Source organism: Rhipicephalus microplus, chromosome 1 (genome assembly GCF_043290135.1).
Source record: "Rhipicephalus microplus isolate Deutch F79 chromosome 1, USDA_Rmic, whole genome shotgun sequence".
In the NCBI taxonomy this organism is placed as follows: Eukaryota; Metazoa; Arthropoda; class Arachnida; order Ixodida; family Ixodidae; genus Rhipicephalus; species Rhipicephalus microplus.
In genome coordinates, this window is record NC_134700.1 from 103,634,042 (window position 1) to 103,653,792 (window position 19,751).

The window sequence follows — 19,751 nt, forward strand, 5'->3', positions numbered from 1 at the left end:
TAAGAAACACAGTAAAAGAACCAGAAGGGGGTCTGTACACGAGGACGACAATTGTGCCCATGCATTTGATCATTAAACATTCATAGTCAAGTTCAATATGGGAGTATTCCAAAGAATTTCATATTGGAGGGAGTTTTTAATATAAATCGCCAGACCACCTCCTCTTCTGTTCTCTCGCGATATTTGAATACATTTGTATCCAGCGAAATGTACATCAGGGTTATCACCGGAAAACCAGGTTTCTGTGAATGTCAAGATATCGAAATTATGTTCGAGTGTATCGAAAAAAAGGCTTATAGATTCTTGTTTATGCCTTAGACTACGGGCATTTAGATTTAACAAGGATAGGTGTTTGACGTTTCGTGTAGCTTTTAATTGCCGAAAAGAAAAGGCATCATAATAATTCTGCGACTGTGTGAAAAAAGCCATGAATTAAGTCGGCCAGAAAAGGAACTTTCTAGTTTTTTTTTTTTAGTTACCGTAGTCCTTCTAGATCTGCAGCAGTTCTTATGTTAACAATTTGATGACGTGGGCTTCGTCGCATGAACATTTTCCCATTCTTAACCCAAAAAAACTGATAATGCAGCTCACGGGCTTTACATCTCATCAGCCAGAACAGCTTTTTATTCTGTGCAGTTAAGTTTTCATTGAAAAAGATCTTGGACTTCGATTTCCTTAGTTCTTGTCGCTGTTTGAGCCAGATATCTCGCGTCAGTCGAGACGTGAAGCGTACCAATATAGGGGCAGGCTTATCAGCCTCGTCTTGCCCTGCTCTTTTCGGAAGCCTATGGGCGGCTTCTACATCCGATTCTGATAGCCTAGGCAGCTTTAAGTCATTTGCCAGTATGTTCAATTTTTCGAGAACATTTTCATTCATTTGTTGCGGAAGCCCGTGAATTTCAAGGTTTAGTCTTCTGCCGTATTGGTCTAGATCGTTCATTTCTTGCTTGAGTTTGTCAATTTTCTGCTCTTCCACGCGTTCTTCAAGCTTTTTCATTCGTGTCTTTAGGCAGTCTATATCTGCACCTTGTTTTTTCATTTGTGCTATTATTTCATCGTACTTATCGGACATTGCTTGTACGGACTGTTCAATAGTATCAACGGTGGCAATAAGGCCTTCTAGAGCGTCCACTTTCTCTTTGATTGTCAGTAGTATGTTAAGTTTACCGTGTATTTCAGCAATTTCATTAGCAAGGTCTATTTCACGGTCCATTTTTTCTTTTGCATTACTCGGGCCGCCTCGAACATTCGCAGTTCTGCAAGTCGGACATTTCCAAGAAGTTCTGGCCTCAGACGATTTCTTTTTGTATGCGCTTTCGGTTACGCCTGAGCATGAGCCGAGATGATACTCATAATTGCACTCTGAACATGATAAATATACAGAATCAGTTGGGATACACTTGTGACAGGCAACGCAGTTTTTTGCCATTTCGTTCAGCAGCAGCGACAACCAGGTCTCTCGCTAACGTTTAAAACAGTGTAAAAGAATAAAGTCAAGCACCAACCTGCAAGTTGGAAGACGGTCACGTTAGGGATACCGCGAACAGGCCTTTCGGTGCCACTGCTGCTGAGCGTGTGTGCTATTGCGCTCAATGTTGACTGCTTTTGAAGATGGTCCTTGATGACGTAGGTCAGCACGTGGTCCTTTGGTCGTCGCGTGTTCGTTCGTATCCTGCTCCTGTGAAGCTGCTGCGCGTCGATTCCTGCAAGTTGGAAGACGGTCACGTTAGGGATACCGCGAACAGGCCTTTCGGTGCCACTGCTGCTGAGCGTGTGTGCTATTGCGCTCAATGTTGACTGCTTTTGAAGATGGTCCTTGATGACGTAGGTCAGCACGTGGTCCTTTGGTCGTCGCGTGTTCGTTCGTATCCTGCTCCTGTGAAGCTGCTGCGCGTCGATTCCTGCAAGTTGGAAGACGGTCACGTTAGGGATACCGCGAACAGGCCTTTCGGTGCCACTGCTGCTGAGCGTGTGTGCTATTGCGCTCAATGTTGACTGCTTTTGAAGATGGTCCTTGATGACGTAGGTCAGCACGTGGTCCTTTGGTCGTCGCGTGTTCGTTCGTATCCTGCTCCTGTGAAGCTGCTGCGCGTCGATTCCTGCAAGTTGCAAGACGGTCACGTTAGGGATACCGCGAACAGGCCTTTCGGTGCCACTGCTGCTGAGCGTGTGTCTCAGGCCATGGTCCAAGTAGTTTCTTTATTCTGAGGGGCCGTCTGTCCAAACTTGCTAATTTGTTCCTTAATTTTTCTCTTTCTTTCGCGTATTTAATGCACTCCAAAAGAATATGGCGAACATTTTCTTCTGCATGACCACAATGGCATTCCGGTGAGTTGGATCGATGTATCTTGTGCAGGAAGCTGTTTGTGTATGCTACTTCCAATCTAAGTCGGTGGATCAATGTCTCTAGGTGTCGTGGAAGGTCTGTCGCTATGGAAAATTTTCTGTGTGGATCAACTTCATAAAGTACCGTTTCCTTTGATTTAGGGCTCTCAAACCACTTCTCCATCGAACAATGGTTAGCTCCTTGCGATATAAAATGTCTAATATCCGTCCCAGATATAGGGATTGTGCAATCCCGTCCTTCCTTCAATGCTTTCTTCGCGAGACTATCAGCATCTTCATTTCCCTTTATTCCAATGTGGCTGGGTATCCATTGGAATACGATGTTGTGACCCTGCGATGAGGCATATTCCACAGTTTCTGCGATACATTGTGGTATTTCACCATTTCTGTAAGGTGATCTCACACCTTAGTGGAATTCTCTCTGCTTTTTATGCTCAACGGAGAAGGTAGTGGCTAGAATGCAGTGGTCACTCCCTAGATCTACAGCAAGGTTCATCCACTGGGCCTTCTTGATGTTCCTTACAAATGTAAGGTCCGGGGCGGAATCCCTGCAGCAAGATGTACCAAGCCTTGTTGGTAGGCTGGGGTCTGTGATTAGGGTGAGATCAAGTTCACTGGCACTTTGTCAACGTCGAATTCCTTTCCCAGTGTTGTACTTGTAACACCATGTATGATGAGGGGCGTTGAAATCACCTGCTATGACGAGTGGACATTCCCCGGCGATATTAACAGCTTTCTTTAGAACCGTCTTGAACCCTTGCTTTTGTTCCTTTGGACTGCTGTATATATTAGGAATGAAAATGCTCTGATGGTTGCTGGTACCTGACACGATCTCTACCATGACGTGTTCAAACCGGCCTGCTTCTATCTTGAGGTCATGGGTTACGTGCGTTAGCTTGTTGCATACGAAGGTGCAGACTCTCCTCCCTTCCGATCCCCTACTACAGGCCGGAATCCAGGCAACGTTGCTTGCGGTGAAAGGGTCTCTTGTAATAATATAATATGAGGCTTTTCTTGGCTGCTCCTTATATACTGCTGTAGGGTTGTCTTCTATTTAAGGTAACCCCTGCAGTTTCATTGCCAGATACGAAATGCTTCACGTGGCGCTACCATCATGGTTATTGCATGGGCGGCCAGAGCCTGATGCTGCACCTGTCGACAGGTTTGGTACCACTAGTATTGGTGGCCGAAGAGGTGAGTTTTGTGCATGAGGAGGCCTTGCTGTGTTGTGCAGATATGCTTCGACCTTTGTAATGCGCAAAATCATATGCTCTTTCAGTGCCGCCACGCTTGATTGTAGCCTACCCATCTGCTCGCTAAGATTGGCTACTACTTTGCAGAGCGTGTCAAAGACCTCTTTCATATCTGACATGGTCGTTTGGTTAGCTTCCACGTGTTCTGCCATGACTGCCCGCTTTTTTGTGGTTCTCGAGTCCCCTACGTTTTCAGCCACAGGGACATCAACTGGCTGAGACAATGGCGGTGAAAACTGCGCGCTGGTTAGCTTAGAGGGAAAAATTTTTATTTCCTTTAACTAAGCTGATAGCCTCTCATTCGATTTTGTAAGTCTCAAGTTTTCTTGCTCTAGCTGTGCAATTCTATCATGCTCTGGCAGCTTACGTGTCACCACCTCTGCCGCGCCGTTGCGCACTCGCTCAGCCCAGCTGCCTTTCGATGTAACTGCAGGCGTCCTCCCCGGGTCGGAAGCCGTGATCTCGAACTGAACGCCAGACAGCTGGCCATTCGGGTGCCGCCCAGGCTGACCCCGACCCTGATGGTGACCTTGAGACCTCGAGCACCCCCGTGATTGGGAGCGGGCCTTGGGTCTAGAACCTTTTCCGGAACGCGACCTCCTCCTGGAGTGGGGCCGCCTTTCCTGTTCTTGTGTAGTCGGGATGCTCTGAGTCCCGTAGGCTGGAATAAGCTGCTCGTCGTTGATGTCTGGACTCAATGTGATTGATGCGTCCCGGGCTTCTGTGGCTGCTCGCGATCTTTCCCAGCGTCTGCATCTGACGACGTATGACACTAAGAACTTGTTCTTGCACTCCTTGTCTGCCGTGGAATGGTGACCATCGCACAGCCTGCATCTTGGATTGCACTCATGCAGGCTATCTGGGTTCTTAGTCTCGCAGCCTCTGCAGATGGTTTCAGCTGGGTTTGGACAGACGTCAGACTGATGTCCCAGCTTTCCACAGACGTAACAAATACCGATGTTCTTGCGGTAAAGGTAGCACTGAAAAAGGGAAGGTCCTTATCTCACGAATCTGGCAGCCTTGTGTCATTCGAACGCTATGATGATTGCCCCGGTGTCCTTGATTCTCTTGGCCTGCAGCGCGAGCGGGTTGTTCGCGTTCACAATCTTTCGGGTCAAAATGTCCTGAGTATCGCTTACGGGGATCCGGCGAATCACTCCTTTAAAAGTATCGTGGGGTGCCGTGGCGTACGCGCTAACCTCGAAAACTTTGCCTCCAATGTTAATTTGCTTGACCTTGAGGTATCTTGAAGCTCTGTCTTGGTCCGGAGTGCTTGCCACCATAATGTTCTGCTGCAAGTTGCAACAGATGATGTCCTGCATGGCCTCCTCATCTTTGACGCCGGCCGTCAGTACTATCGCGTCTGCCACAGCTCCAGTGCCAATTCTCGAGATGTTTAATCCTCCACGTGGTCATAGCACAATTTTGCTGAAGTCCTTGGGTAGTGGCGGCATGCGTCCAGCTCGCACGATTGTGTGCTTGGTATCATACCTCTCACGACTGGCTCGAGCGTCTCCCGCAAAGCCAGCCTTGGTCGAAACCTAGGCAGCAGGAACGCTAACCACGGTTAGCTTATTCCTTGAGTGTCTCGTTTCGGCTTCCTTCCAACCCATGTCTTCCGTGCAATCCTCTGGAGAGATGTCCTCTCCATCTACTTGGTATTGAATTCTCAGTTGCAGGTCCAGGAACGCGCAGAGCGTTGAGTCACGTTGGCGTCGGGTCGGCGCATCGGCGACAATCGCCTCCTTGGTTAGGCTTAAATCCCCCGGTGGCGTTGCCGTGTAAAAATGTCCCAAAAATGGTTTAAAAGTGCACTCACCAGCACAAAGGTGGTATCTGCTGATTTCCTGAGAACTTGGGCACACAATGGGACTGAAAACTTGGCGACAAACTTGTGAATACCACACGAAAGCATTCTTGCAAGCAGGAGTCGATCTTCGCGCGTCCGCACTGGTCGGCACCTAGAGCGTCCAATCGATATGCGAAGCATAAATGATAACTGTTGATAAAATCCCCACAATGTTATGAGGTGGAAGTAAATGATGCCGCAAACGACTTCCGTGAAGTGATTATCATGTTTGGATGTGTCGTTTACCTTCGTCATCTACTAACCTCACGTGATACGAAATTTAGTATATATGGAACTAGCGAAACGGCCACGAGCACGCTATGAGCGTGGTATGTTGTCATCTTCTTACACGACCCGCGTGTCAGGATTATCATGCTTGCACCAGTCATATATTTAGCCATCTATTTACGTCACGTAACACCAAATTTGGTATATGTGGAGCTAGCAAAACGGTCGCGAGCGCATTGAAGGGCCCAGTATACTCTAATGTAGCGTTGACCCGCGCGCACGCTGGGCACAGCGACGCTACGTTAGCAAAACGCGAGCACTCATAGTCTGACGCCAGGTGCGACCAGCGTCCGTTGGCGTGGCCCGTCGGCAACCAGCGCGAAATTCGCGCCTATGCGTTAGCCAGACAACACTACGCCTCCCTCTTTTCGTGACGGAGGGACGCCGGACGCGCTAAAACGCGCATGTGTCAAAGAAAAGCAGCACGGCGCACCCCGGCGAGTATATATGGCAAAACCGGCGTCCGGCGTCACAACGCTCGCGTGAGGCGACGAAATCAACGCCGGCGAGCACGCGCACCGCGTCACGTCGATATGTATTGTCACCTTCCCGGCGGCATGTAGTCATGTTCTCACGTGACACACATCTCATGATTACCATGTTTGCACCAGTAACATACCTTCGTCGTCCAATGACGTCACGTAATACCAAATTTGGCATATGTGAAGCTAGCGAAACGCCCGCGAGCGCATCATGAGTGTGGCATGTAGTCATGTTGTTACATGACACGCATGCCGTGATTATCATGTTTGGATGTGTCATTTACCCATGTTGTCCCTTTGCGTCGCGTAATACCGAGTTTGTACATGTGAAGCTAGCGAAACAGCCCCCAGCGCATCATGAGCGTGGCATGCAGTCAGGTTGTTACATGGCCTGCATCTGATAATTATGATGTAAGGGTGTGCGCTTGTATTCACCATGCAATCATGTCATACCATACCAGTTTTGCAACATGTCTTGTGAATAGTTCCCATGTCTTGGGAATAGTTTTCTCAAACGTGTTAAAAAATAAAGATTCAGCCAAGCGCCAAAACCTAATGAGAGAGAGAGAGAGAGAGTTACTGGTTTATATATAGAGAGTCAGCAAGGTCGGCTTCAGCCTTAGCATCCTCTAGCCTCTCTACACCGGTAGAAAAGGAAGAGAAATGGATGATGATGGTAAAATAGAGAGGTGAGTGTATAAAGTCTTTTCAAACTAACAAAATGTTATAGCCATGCATATAGTCCGGTAGCTTTAAAAAGGTCCATATTTATTCTTACGACCACAATTGCACTATTAGTGTCAGGCCAAAGGCCGCTTAATGAGCTAAGGCGAAGTCCTTCAATCCAAGCAGTCAAAGTTTGTCGTTCATGTGTTCATGCTGGGCAGCCACTAAATGTGCGCTCAAGTGTTTCTGGCCCACGACAGTGTTCACAATTGGGACTGGCGTCACTGCGGCTGATGATATGTGTGTAACGTCTCGTGAACGCCACACCAAGACGAATGTGGTGGATCGCACTTGCAATGTGTAGCTTCAATTTATGGGGCATGCGGATATTCATTTCCGTGTCCAAATTGTGTAACGCCGGTGTCACTGCTTCGGTTTCGTTCAGTTAGGTCAAATTAGGGCAACGTGACGGTTAGGACTTTCTGGAATATTCAGTATTTTTAATGCATTGGTGCCCAAACTGTTTTATCTGCAGAAAGCCAGAGATGATAGACCAAGTATTTTTACGTTGACGGAGAGGATCTATTTCTGGGATGCTTTACAAAGAACCCCTAAAAAAAGAAGTTCCCTCACAAACACTTGACATCAGCTTTCTTAATTAGAAATAGTAAATGACGATGGTCTGCTTTTTAACCGAATAACGCTTCTTGGCTTGCATTGTCTACGGCGGGCTAGGATGGCAGGTTTTCACGGCATTTTCTCAGAACAACGTAATAGTGCCACAGACATAAGCATGTGCCCTACTGGGTCCTGCGGTACTTATCACGTCAACCCATTTCATGCTTTATAGAAGTGAGCGGAAGGTTTAAAATTTTTCCTTACGAACATCGGCGATTAAAGAAAACGGAGTTTTAGCTCTCCTGTTGTGGTAAGCCTGGAAACGGCAACGGGTAGGTTTCATCAAAATATAACCAAGAATCTTGAAAATCTGCGGTAAATAGTAAAACAGAATATTTAAATATTCGCCTATTTGTAACGCTACGAAATATTTTTTAATATGTCAAGACAAATATAGCACTATTTTTATTAAGAGCATGATACAAAGGATATACATGCAGGGTATGTACTTTCATGTTGTGTATAAATTACTCCATCTTTGAGATGTCATTGCCAAAAAGCACTACCTGTCAAAAAAGAATATATCCATAATATTTGAAACACTTCCAGCGTAGTCTCTGAGGTCTCAAACCGTTGTGCGAGTTTTTACTGCCTGCAGGTAGAGGACACTTAAATCCCGCAAACAGGCTGTGAGGTATGGCGGAATAAAATTCCTTCTTCCATACGGTGAGGAGAAAGAAGCTCGCAGAAAAATCAGGTGCATTACGTTCCAAGAGAAGTAACGAACCTGAAATATTGCAGATGAATGCAGAAAATGTTCAGGTATATGTAAAAGAAGCGGTTAACTCAGGGCGGAGAGAAAGGAATAGGAGGCTTGTTTGCAAGTTAAAGGCTGGCAACGTAAACGACACTCGTTATTGGATACATATTCAGAACCTTTGGCATTATCGTACATGTGTAGCACTCATAGCACTCACGTCGCGGCCGGCAATTTTTGCATGCCGGTTCAGCATGTGATAGTCAGAAGCTTCTGCAAAACTTTCTTTCAAGAGTGGTGGGGGAGGAGGAGGGCGAGGTTACCATCAGTTATGTACCTTACTTACACTAAATTATAGCGAGTTTTTTTTCTTTTTTTTACAGCGAAAGTTGTTGCCTCGCACAGCGCCGTAGTTGTCCACCGCCGCCGCCGCCGCCACCGCTGCTGCCGCCACCGCAGGTGTCCGTAACCACATCGCACCAAATTTAAAAAAAGCTATTATCAATGACACAGCGGGGCCCGTACCCGGGTCCGCTGGGTCCCTGCCCACTATTTCACCACTGAGCCACACCAGCGCTTGGGACTGGATGGCAAACTTGCTTTAGGCAGGCTTGATTTCGGGAAAGCAATCACGTTAATATGACTTCTGAAGGGTTTTAAAACAGTGAAAAAACAACCATTCGTTCCACAGTGCGAATAGCGTAACGAGTGGGCCGTCCGATGCTCCAAATCATCACAAAAGCGTGTTCTTGTTAGCCTATTAACTGTGGCGCATACCCACCTAAGCCGTAATTCCTTATCGTCGTAAGCCACTGCATGGACAATTGGCACAAACTTCCTTGCAAGTGTATAGCGGATACCACGCTTCTCAGAAGAATGGCAAAAGATAGCATAGAAAATGCCAGCCTACTACCCAAAAGTTTATTATTAATGCCCTAGTGGGTACCAAGCAAGCGGGCTTGAAGTAGTTACCCAATGAGTGTTTTGAAAAGGCTCTGAACGGCCGCTCTTCTAGCTTACGCTGTGATTGTGCTGCGCCTACCACGCAGGTCGGGCGTTTTTTTTTTCTTTCTTTCTTGGCTCTGTTTGGCTTTTAAGAGACCGAAGTGATTTTGCCGGAAGACGAAGTACAGCAAACGTTAACGCTTCAATAATTCGACCTGTTTAGGCTTCCCAATTCTGATCGGCTCAAAAAGGTCTCAAAGGCTCGAACTAAAATGAGAACACAACAATATACAGAGTCGCAAGGGCGTTCCAAGCCCGCAAGCAACAAGATGCTAAGGGCATTTCACGTAACCAGAGTATAAAGAGGAGGAGGTCTGATAAAAGGAGGAGAGAAAAAACTCCCAAGCATTTCCCCGAGGGTGAACATGGTTGAGTGCGAATGGACGGGGTGATGCTATGAGGGGTATTTATTGATTCGCAGTATTATATTTATTGATCACACTATGGTGCCTTTATGGTGTAATGGTTCCTGGGAATCGCAATTTGATCACACGGGGGAGTTTACGTTAACTCACAGGCGAATGCCAACGGATTTTAACTTTACTCCCCCTCATAGCATGCGAGCCCCGGACGAACAAAGTCCAGGGCTCGCACCCTCTCCCGCGCGGCACGTTCACTGGCTCGAACGGCTTCGGGAACGTCCACTCGCCGTTGACGATTGCGAGCGGCGTCTTGACGCCGGCCTTCATCGCCCTTCTCCGCCTGACGCTTGCGTTGTCGTTCCGCTTCTTGGGTTCGCGGCTCGATGCTGACGCCTCATCTCGGCCTGGCGAGCGCGCAGTTCACCATCCGCTGCACGCTTCGCCCGCTTGTCCTCGGCCTCGCGAGCGCGAAGTTCGGCATCCTCTGCACGCTTAGCCCGCTTGTCCTCGGCCTCGCGAGCACGCAGTTCGGCATCCGCGGCACGCTTCGCCCGCTTGTCCTCGGCCTCGCGAGCACGCAGTTCGGCATCCGCTGCACGCTTCGCCCGCTCACGTTCGGTCTCACGAGCCCTTCGCAGCGCCGCCTTGTCTTCCAACGTCGGCGAAACCACCACGGTACCGTCACCTCCAACGACGGGTGCAGTGCTGGCATTCGGTTGTACTGCATTCGTTGTTGATGGTAGCGTTGCCTCCGGGACATCCATCGCACGACCCGCTCTCGACGGGAGACTGAGAGAGAAGGCGGGCGCGCGAGAGAGAGGGTGCGCGCGCTGCTGCAGCGAGCGAGGAGAGCGGAGGAGCGAGCGAAGGGGGATATCAGCGTCGCGCCCGTGGCTTCTTCGGTAGAGCGTCGCTCTGCGGCCCGCCAAGTCCTCTTTCTTTTAAAGATAGAGAGAAGACTGCGGACGCCGCCGACGGCGGTGGATGGTTTGGGGTCTCTTATAAAGTGTATTCACACTTACAACGAGTAAGAAGGGCCTGAATACGCAATATGGGGCGACACGAAAACAAGAACCCGTACAAACATGCACCCGCAACACTTCCAAGTGACTTTATTTTGAAAAAGCAGGATGATAATATGTGGTGTTTAACGTCCCCAAACCACCATATGAATATGAGAGACGCCGTAGCGGAGGACTCCGGAAACTTTGACCACCTGGGGTTCCTTAACGTGCACCCAAATCTGAGTACACGGGCCTACAACATTTCCACCTCCATCGGAAATGCAGCCGCCGCAGCCGGGATTCGATTCTGCGACCTGTGGGTCAGTGGCCGAGTACCTTAGCCACTAGACCACCACGGCGAGGCTTGCAGAAAGTAGGTTATTTATAGGTAAGAAGAGATGAAGAGCAAGAAACGCTGGCAAAACAACACGAACGTGAGTGCATCACGTACCCGGGAGTGACCTAAAGAGTAAATCTATAGGTTTTATCTATTTTTTTTCATAATGAAGGTGCGCTCACCCAACTCTCTTTCTTTTTTGCCACGATAAACGTTGCAATCATTTCCCTCTCAGTTCTCGGCTTACCCTTTGATAAGAACTTTGCCTTTTCCAGATGAGGCAAATAGCTCTTGCTGTCCTAACTTGTGCAATGCAGGATGAAGCTGCTATTTCTGACGGTGCGCAATTATCGGCTGAGCTGCTGTGCAGCTATAGAGACATCGGCCGGTTCGGCCTATGGAAGGCCGACCGCAAAAAAGAGGTATCTCGTAAGTGAATTGGAATCACAACTAGAGATATGAAATGCACCATGCAGTTACGATTTCACCGCGCAGCCTATGCCTTTTTGAGACCATCAACTGACTAATGCAACAACGTGCTTTGCTTCGGGAAAAGGAGTGTGACGAGGTTAAGCTTGCGCAAGGCGGTCCATTCGAAGGGTTGACGGAAGTGGTAGTCGCGTTATGAAGCTCACATGAGGCGGCTTACTAAAATTGTGGTCTGAGAGGGTGGTTCAAGCTTATGGATGAAGGGGGAATGAAGAGGAAGCTCACGTCATGAACCTTACTTAACGCACCTGATTCCAACAAGGGATCGAGAACGGAGTTCCTGCCATGACAATACAAATTGGGGAATGAAGCCGCAGGGCGAAATCAGGCAGACACACACACAAGATAAAACATGGGACCCTAAAGCTTCGCCTTTAGGAGTAGAATGCGATAGCAATATCCTGCTTTTAGAGAGAACTTGAAGCACTTATTGCATGGAAACTTTTCTAACTTGCAATGCACCCAATACGTGACCTTAAGAGAATAGGCGCAGTAGCGTGTGTGCCTTTGTAGTGGGTGGCCGGCTTTAAACCACTAAGTCATTAAGATAATTGATGTTTGGACGTCCACTGATATTGTGCGCTTGTAGCGCGCATTATTTCTGCAATATATCATGTCGCATTTTGAAGAATGAGCACAAGATCAGTGTGTTTGTAAAGCATGAACGCCACTTTCTCGGCATTACCAAGCAGAGAAAGTTATTTTCACTGCGTCCACAAGCAGATGCATGGCCATGTGGTTGGATATTCGCTTGCCACGCAAACGACTCGGGTGCGACGCGTCATCTTTGTCGATATCTTTATCGACAACCAACGACGCTGACATCGACGCTGAGGCCGACGCCAAAGTTTCTGTGAAACGAGCTATTTAACGCTATTGCGTTAAAAAGGAGTGTTAAAAAATAACGGCGAAAGGCAATTTATCAATATAGCTGCGAAAGGTATACATACCGTCCGCAACATCACCCAGCAGTGATGGCTGAGCATTTAACACATAGCGCTTTCTTTCCCTTTGCCTAAATATTGATTCTTGGCTGGCTCACAACGATCCGAGTTGTCAGCAGGCACTAAATACATCACTTAGTTTAAGTCAGGAAGCAAAAATTAAGTAATTTAGGAGTATACTTGGAACAAACAGAAACATTCTGAGGCTAAATGAAAAGGACCACAGTTTCGCTGTTCCAGGCTTTCAAGGCTATATTTTGCTTCATCTGAAACGTTGCATCGGTGTACCTGTTTCACCGGCTTTTTTAGGCCGTCTTATAGTCACTTTTTTCCGCCATTTCGTTTACCTATCAGCTATACTACACTGATTATGAGAGCTTCAGCGACAGGGAGGACGACTAAACTATGGCGTTGGAATCGTCCACGCATTCTATGCCCGGCATTCGCTGAAACCAATCATCATACTGCCCACAGTATAAACACGAGTACGCAAAAGGGACGCGGCACATCGCTGTACTCATGCACACGGGCGTCTGCCGTAACATCGTGTCGGTCATGCTTTCTCTCTCCAACGTTGCACGAAGTCGTGACGTAACCTCAACGAAGACTCCGACAACTCGATCGTCGAAAGGTACACGATCACAGATACACGACAAGGACAGGTTTCTCGCGTTTGGCCGTTCACTGACCTTCGTAAGCGACAACCTGGTTCACTCTTACGGGACCAAGGGCACCGCGACGTAACACGTGACATAAACAGTATCGAAATCACGCTCGGCATGTTCGTCGTGCGCGTGAGAACTTACGACTTTGTGGACCGAGTGTCTACAAATCCGTCTACGGCACAGTAACTGACAACGTGGTCTACCACGGCAGAAGCTGGACGTTGTTTGCTTATCTCGGTCAGGGGACAGGAGTGTTTGCCTTGCTTCTGGCGCAGACTTCGATCAAAAGCGGCACTGCCAACCAGAGTCGGCTTTGTATGTGTGTAGATAAATGCACGTCAAGCTAAACGGCTTGCCTTTAAAGAGAGTAGAGAGGCTTCGAGATGACCTGCTTCAATGCGGCTCAAGAATACGGCTTCTTCTTCGTGTTTTGTCTTTTCGTGTGACAGGGCATAGTTATTCTTTAAGCTGATAGTCAATGTCATAAATTGAAGCAATGCGTGATGCGGAACGTACCTACGTGTTAAATAAAATAAGGAACGTTCATGCATTGTACTTACTTTATTCTTGGGCATATACTTTGCTGCACCTTATTAAGTGCTAAGCCTTTCTTTGCGCACTGCAAGCACCTTTGGCATCTGCCTGCGTATCTATCTATCTATCTATCTATCTATCTATCTATCTATCTATCTATCTATCTATCTATCTATCTATCTAGCCGTTTATGTCAAAGTGCTCTCTTGATGACCCTCCTATCTTGACATGAACCAAAATTAGTATGGGAGGGTACGCTTTGACAAATATGACGCACTGGTGAAGACGTGTATAATGCCCCAATCACGGCATGTACGTCGTCAAACACTTCCCGCCATACAGTGGCACATACCTGCTGGTGGGTATGCTGCACTGTTACGCGGGTATGTGCCACAGGTGGTTGAAATTTGGTATCTACCCAAGAACGACGAGAATATGCATGGCAATTTAAAGCTTGAGCTTCAGAAACCCCTAACATCGGCAGGGTAGACCCAACGTATGAAAATAACAAATGATAGGGTCTCAGCAGGGATTGAACATCCACATTTTGTGTGGCAATCAAGTATTTTACCACGGCGCCAAGCCAGGTATTGGAAGTACTTTTCAAATAGACCCTAATGTTCGCGAAACTTCAATTGTGCTGGCGGTGCTGCCTATGAAATTTTATAAATAATACATATGATTTCCAATGATAAGGTCATGACGTCGGGTTAACGTCATTTGCAGTTGGGTACCATCCACTAAGTTGATCCTTGTAGCAGTGTCCAGGGCTACCATCCTTGCGAGCACTAGTACTTCATACTAGCTTATCGCTACTGGTGGTCTAATACTGATGTTGCGAATGTTAATGCTGACACAACATGGTCACGGTCCCTCCCCATGCTTCGCATAACGTCGATTCTCAAGATACGTGGGATTTGCAAATTTTTTTGGCAGCGCATGTGTGTTCTCTACAAACGCGGATTGATTCTGATACTCCCACATAAAGGAACAGGTGATCGTAATTACCGATAAAATATCACTATGATAGCTGAGCTGATGTCATGTGGTGTTCAAGACTGCCTAACAATACCTTGTTTAGCAAATACAGAGTAGCTTATTTAAATTTAAAACAATGTGGCACTGCAGAAAAACATTGTTTTATTCACGTGACAAATATCCCGAGTAAATAGGAACAGGCCCCGTCCTCATTGGCCCAGCACCAATATATGGCTTCGCACTATTCGCGACACACTCATGGCAATATATGCGCATACACACCGTAATAATATTTGTTCATCTTCTGCATCCCAAATTTACAATAGGGTTACATATGCGGGATGCTGTAGGAAAGGATAACCCGTTTTTTTTTTATTTCCCGGTGTTTTTTAACGTGCTCCTATGAGTACACAGGTATAAAAAATTTCACCGCCAGGAACATTAAATAAAACGTTGCTGCTCAGGCCAGGATTCGATACCGTAACCTTCATATCAGTGGTCGAGCACTATAATTACTAGACGACCATGGCGAGAAGATTACAGAGAGCGAAGTAAACACAGTATGTACAGCAACGTTAAGCAGACTAGCACCGGGATTACTACCCAACTTTGGGAGTAAGGGCATGCGAGCTAGAAACCTCAAACAGGGTCAAAGTGCAGTACCACTTATGTACAAGCGTGCAGTTGATCACTGAGACCAGTGTCTCTCGAACATACACGACTTCAGCGCTCTAGTGGTCGGATGGTAGATCGTTCGACTTATCACTTTCGTTTGAAATAGGTCCTTGGGCCAGACTAGCTAGACACTGAAGAACTCTAAACGTTGGAAGAAGTTAATTCAACGCGTGCAGAACAGTTTTGACTGTCAGTATCTGCAGCTCACTGAACAGCATATGTATCTCATCAATAAGGGCCCAAATTGGTAAAAATGTTTAGTTATGATCAATCGGAAGCCATAAATCACATTCTTAATTCTCTGCCATCTTTCTGGAGTCAGCGTGACCTTAGTAGGAGCCATGGCTGTTGCTCTCATTGCAATTTTGGTACTGCCGGCCATGCTACAGTATTCATGTTCATCGTTGCGTTCGCCTCCTTAGACACACAGACGTGGACGCGGCCGCACCTGGTCTACAGAGGAAGAGGTGAGCAGAAGGTAATATGGATCGAGTGTGAAGTAAGCTGCACATAGGCACCGACATCGCTTGGAGTTAAACGGGGTCCGAAGAGTCACTTTCTAAAGGTGGCGACAGCGTCCCCATGAAACATGGGGTGTCGCATCATCCACTCTACCATAGCCTTCCACCTATTTTAAGTGTGAATACACTTTATAAGCGACCCCAAACCATCCACCGCTGTCGGCGGCGTCCGCAGTCCTCTCTCTATCTTTAAATGAAAGAGGACTTGGCGGGCCGCAGCGCGACGCTCTACCGAATAAGCCACGGACGCGACGCTGATATCGGTGCCAGTGACGCGCCTTATACCCCCTCCCCCTTCGCTCGCTCCTCCGCTCTCCTCGCTCGCTGCAGCTGCGCGCGCACCCCTCTCTCTCGCGCGCCCGCCTTCTCTCTGTCTCCCGTCGAGAGCGGGTCGTGAGGGGGAGTAAAGTTAAAATCCGTTGGCATTTGCCAGTGAGTTAACGTAAACTCCCCCGTGTGATCAAATTGCGATTCCCAGGAACCATTACACCATAAAGGCACCATAGTGTGATTAATAAATATAATAGTGCGAATTAATAAATACCCCTCATAGCATCACCCCGTGTATTCGCACTTAACCATGTTCACCATCGGGGAAATGTTTGGGAGTTTTTTTTTTTTTCGGGCGGTCCTTTTACGAGGCACCATAGAACCTGATACCAAGGAAACACTCGAAGTGTATGGCTGAGCACGAGTCTGCAGCGCAGTGTTTGCCACAGAGTGGACAAAGTATGGTATCCTCGCATTTAATACTCATCTCCAATAATTTCATTTGCGGCATAAGAATGGCCTACGAATAGAAGGCTCTATAAAAATATGTCTAAACTAGCCTATACGTCAATGCGTCAGAGGAAACACACACTTATTCTTTCACAACGGGCTGATCCCGAACGAGAATGCTTAATGATAAAAACGCTGTCTACTCCTATATTCACCAGAGTTGGCGAGTATTTTGTGGAAATAAACCATCCACATCGTATACGACACCACTAGTCTTAATACGACCAAGGGGTGAAACATCACGCCGCAGACACAGTGCACAATTCGCGAAGACACACCGAAGGAACACAAGGCACAGACGCTACATTGTGTTGATGAATAATCAACTCTAGATGTATTGCTGAGGTAGTTGAAACGAGCAGCCAGCAAGTTCAGTGAGAAATATATATGGGTGACTGAACACACCTATTCTTTATTAAAGAGCATTGCGCGTGTCGTACTGAGCCATGGAAAGACCTCTGGAAACGATCTTTTCCGCCTTCGCCTCTTTCTTGTGCCTACGGTAATTGCGTACGTTTGTAGTGTCACGTCATTCTATCGTATACGTACAATGCATGAGATGCCCTTTGGTCTCCCAACCCTGTCCACCTTACTATCATCTCTTTAAATGATTGTGCATGGTGGCATCCCTACGTCTGGGCTGTAACGTGGGCCAAAGCAAGGAGTACTTTGCGAATAAAAAACCCATATTTATGAATGCAAAGTCTGTTGAGCGAGTGCTCTTATGAACACTTGAACAGCCATGATGCAGATACCGCAGCGTTGGGCCAGTTTATCGCAGCACATGTGTGCACGAGCACCTGCATGTCGAAAAATTCTGGGCAAAGATTCACTCTTTTTTAAAACAACACAATTTCGCTTGCATATAATGATCACGCAGGTTCGCACCCACAAGAACATTGAATAGAGCCAAGAACTGGCGTAACCCTGGAAAAATATACACATGCTTATATTTGTTCTCATGTTACGCGATAATGTTTATCCTGGAAGTTACTCAGAGCGAGGACAACTCATTTTCTAGCTCTGATATCTAGCAGTGATGAGCATATACGTTGTTTATTGTTCTTGCGACATCGTCAGGTATTTCTTAACGCACGTTATGGAATTATCTCATTTTTAATTAGGAATACTTTGGAGACTCAAAGTCCTTAGACACAGGTTTTGGAATAGTTGCGATTTTGCAGCTTTTTTTTAGCTTTTATTGTGTTTTCACGTTTGTTCTCCTTGAAACAGCAGTGCACAACCAAAAAAGAAAAAAAACAATGTTGATTATGAGGCTTTCTATTACTTCTTAATTGTTTCAAAACGAACATAGCTGACGTTATAGAATAGTGTGTTGATCCGATAAAAAATTTTTAGCTAGCAGACGGCCATAAACTCACGGTTTCCACAATGCGATGTTCGGTTATCATTCAGCATAAGAGAAAGTATAGCTTTCTTCAAGCCATAAAAACGATCCCCATTGATCACATACGCAATTCAAATTGCATTTTTGCCCCCATCTTCAGAATAATATGATTTAGCCTCTTACTGTTAGTGTCTGAAAACATCGAAATGACTGTGTGGCCAAATACCTCATAACTCATGTTTTATAAACCGATACGTGGACCACACCTTTCAGTCTTGCTTTGCTGTGCTGTTCTGTTCTGTTCTGTTTTAACTGTTTTGCTGTGGAGAGGTTGAGGTGCCTTTTGCCTCGGCTACTCCATATCACAGAGTTCTGCAGCGAAAAACAAAAGAATAATACAGAACGGTACCCAAAAATTAAGAATACGGAAAAGAAAAAAAAACATAAAAGCGCACTGAAACCAGTTCAAATATCATGCCAATACACAGTTTTCTTAGCGCAGTTGACGCAGTCATGCACACCTTACTATTCAACTCTCAGTATATACATGACCACATAATATATATATCCATCTCTGGCTGTCTGTCGTAGGCGTTTGTCCGGTCTGGTCTCCACTAAAAAGTCTGTCAGGAAGATTATTGCCTTTTTCTGGAGATGCATCTCAGGCCATGGGCCAAATAGTTTCTTTATTGTGAGGGGCCGTCTGTCCAAACTTGCTAATTTGTTCTTTAATTTTTCTCTTTCATTCGCGTATTTAACGCACTCCAAAAGAATATGGCGAACATTTTCTTCTGCATGACCGCAATGGCATTACGGTGAGTTGGATTGATGTATCTTGGGCAGGAAGCTATTTGTGTATGCTACTTCCAATCGAAGTCGGTGGATTAATGTCTCTAGATGTCGTGGGAGGTCTGTAGCTATGGAAAATTTTCTGTGTGATCAACTTCATAAAGTACCGTTTCCTTTAATTTAGGGCTCTCAAACCACTTCTCCAACGAACAATGGTTAGCTCCTTGCGCTATAAAATGTCGAATATCCGCTTCAGCCATAGGGATTGCGCAATCCCGTCCTTCCTTTAATGCTTTCTTCGCGATGCTATCAGCCCCTTGATTTCCCTTTATTCCATTGTGGTTGGGTATCCATTGGAATACGATGTTGTGAACCTGCGATCAGGCATATTCCACAGTTTCTGCAATACATTGTGCTATTTCATCATTTTTGTAAGGTAATCTCACATTTCTGATTAGCTGAAGAGCAGGTATGCTATCAGTGCATATCACCCATTTTCGTGGCTCAGGATTCTCGCAGATAAGCTTAACTGCTTCAAAGATGGCCACCAATTCTGCTGTCATCGATGAAGATTTGTGCGATAATTTGTACATTTTCTTTTTCTGAATTTTGGGTATAAGGACCGCACAGGCTGCCGCTTCTTCAGTGCATGATCCTTCTTCAGTGCATGATCCGTCCGTATATATCTTCGTTTTTTCATTATACATTACATGAACCTGATTAAGTACCATCTGTGCCGCTACTAGAGGTGCCATGTCTGCTTTCTTCTCTATGCCATCTATTTAACGAATAACGTTGAGAAGTGGCAGCGCCAAGCTCTTTGCCATTTCATTCAATTCTGCCCTTCAGTCAGCGGTGTTTTTGCTGTGCGTATAGCTTATGTATCATAGCGGCCATGTAACTTCATTTCGCTTTCTTTTGTTTTCTCCGAGGTTTGCTTGGCACTTGTAAGTCCTCGTTCGACGTTCTTCTGTAAGATACCCCTTGACCTAAATCCATTCCTTTTTTATGTGATTTTCAGAGACCGTGTCATCTTTTCGTCAGGCATCGGCGAACACGCT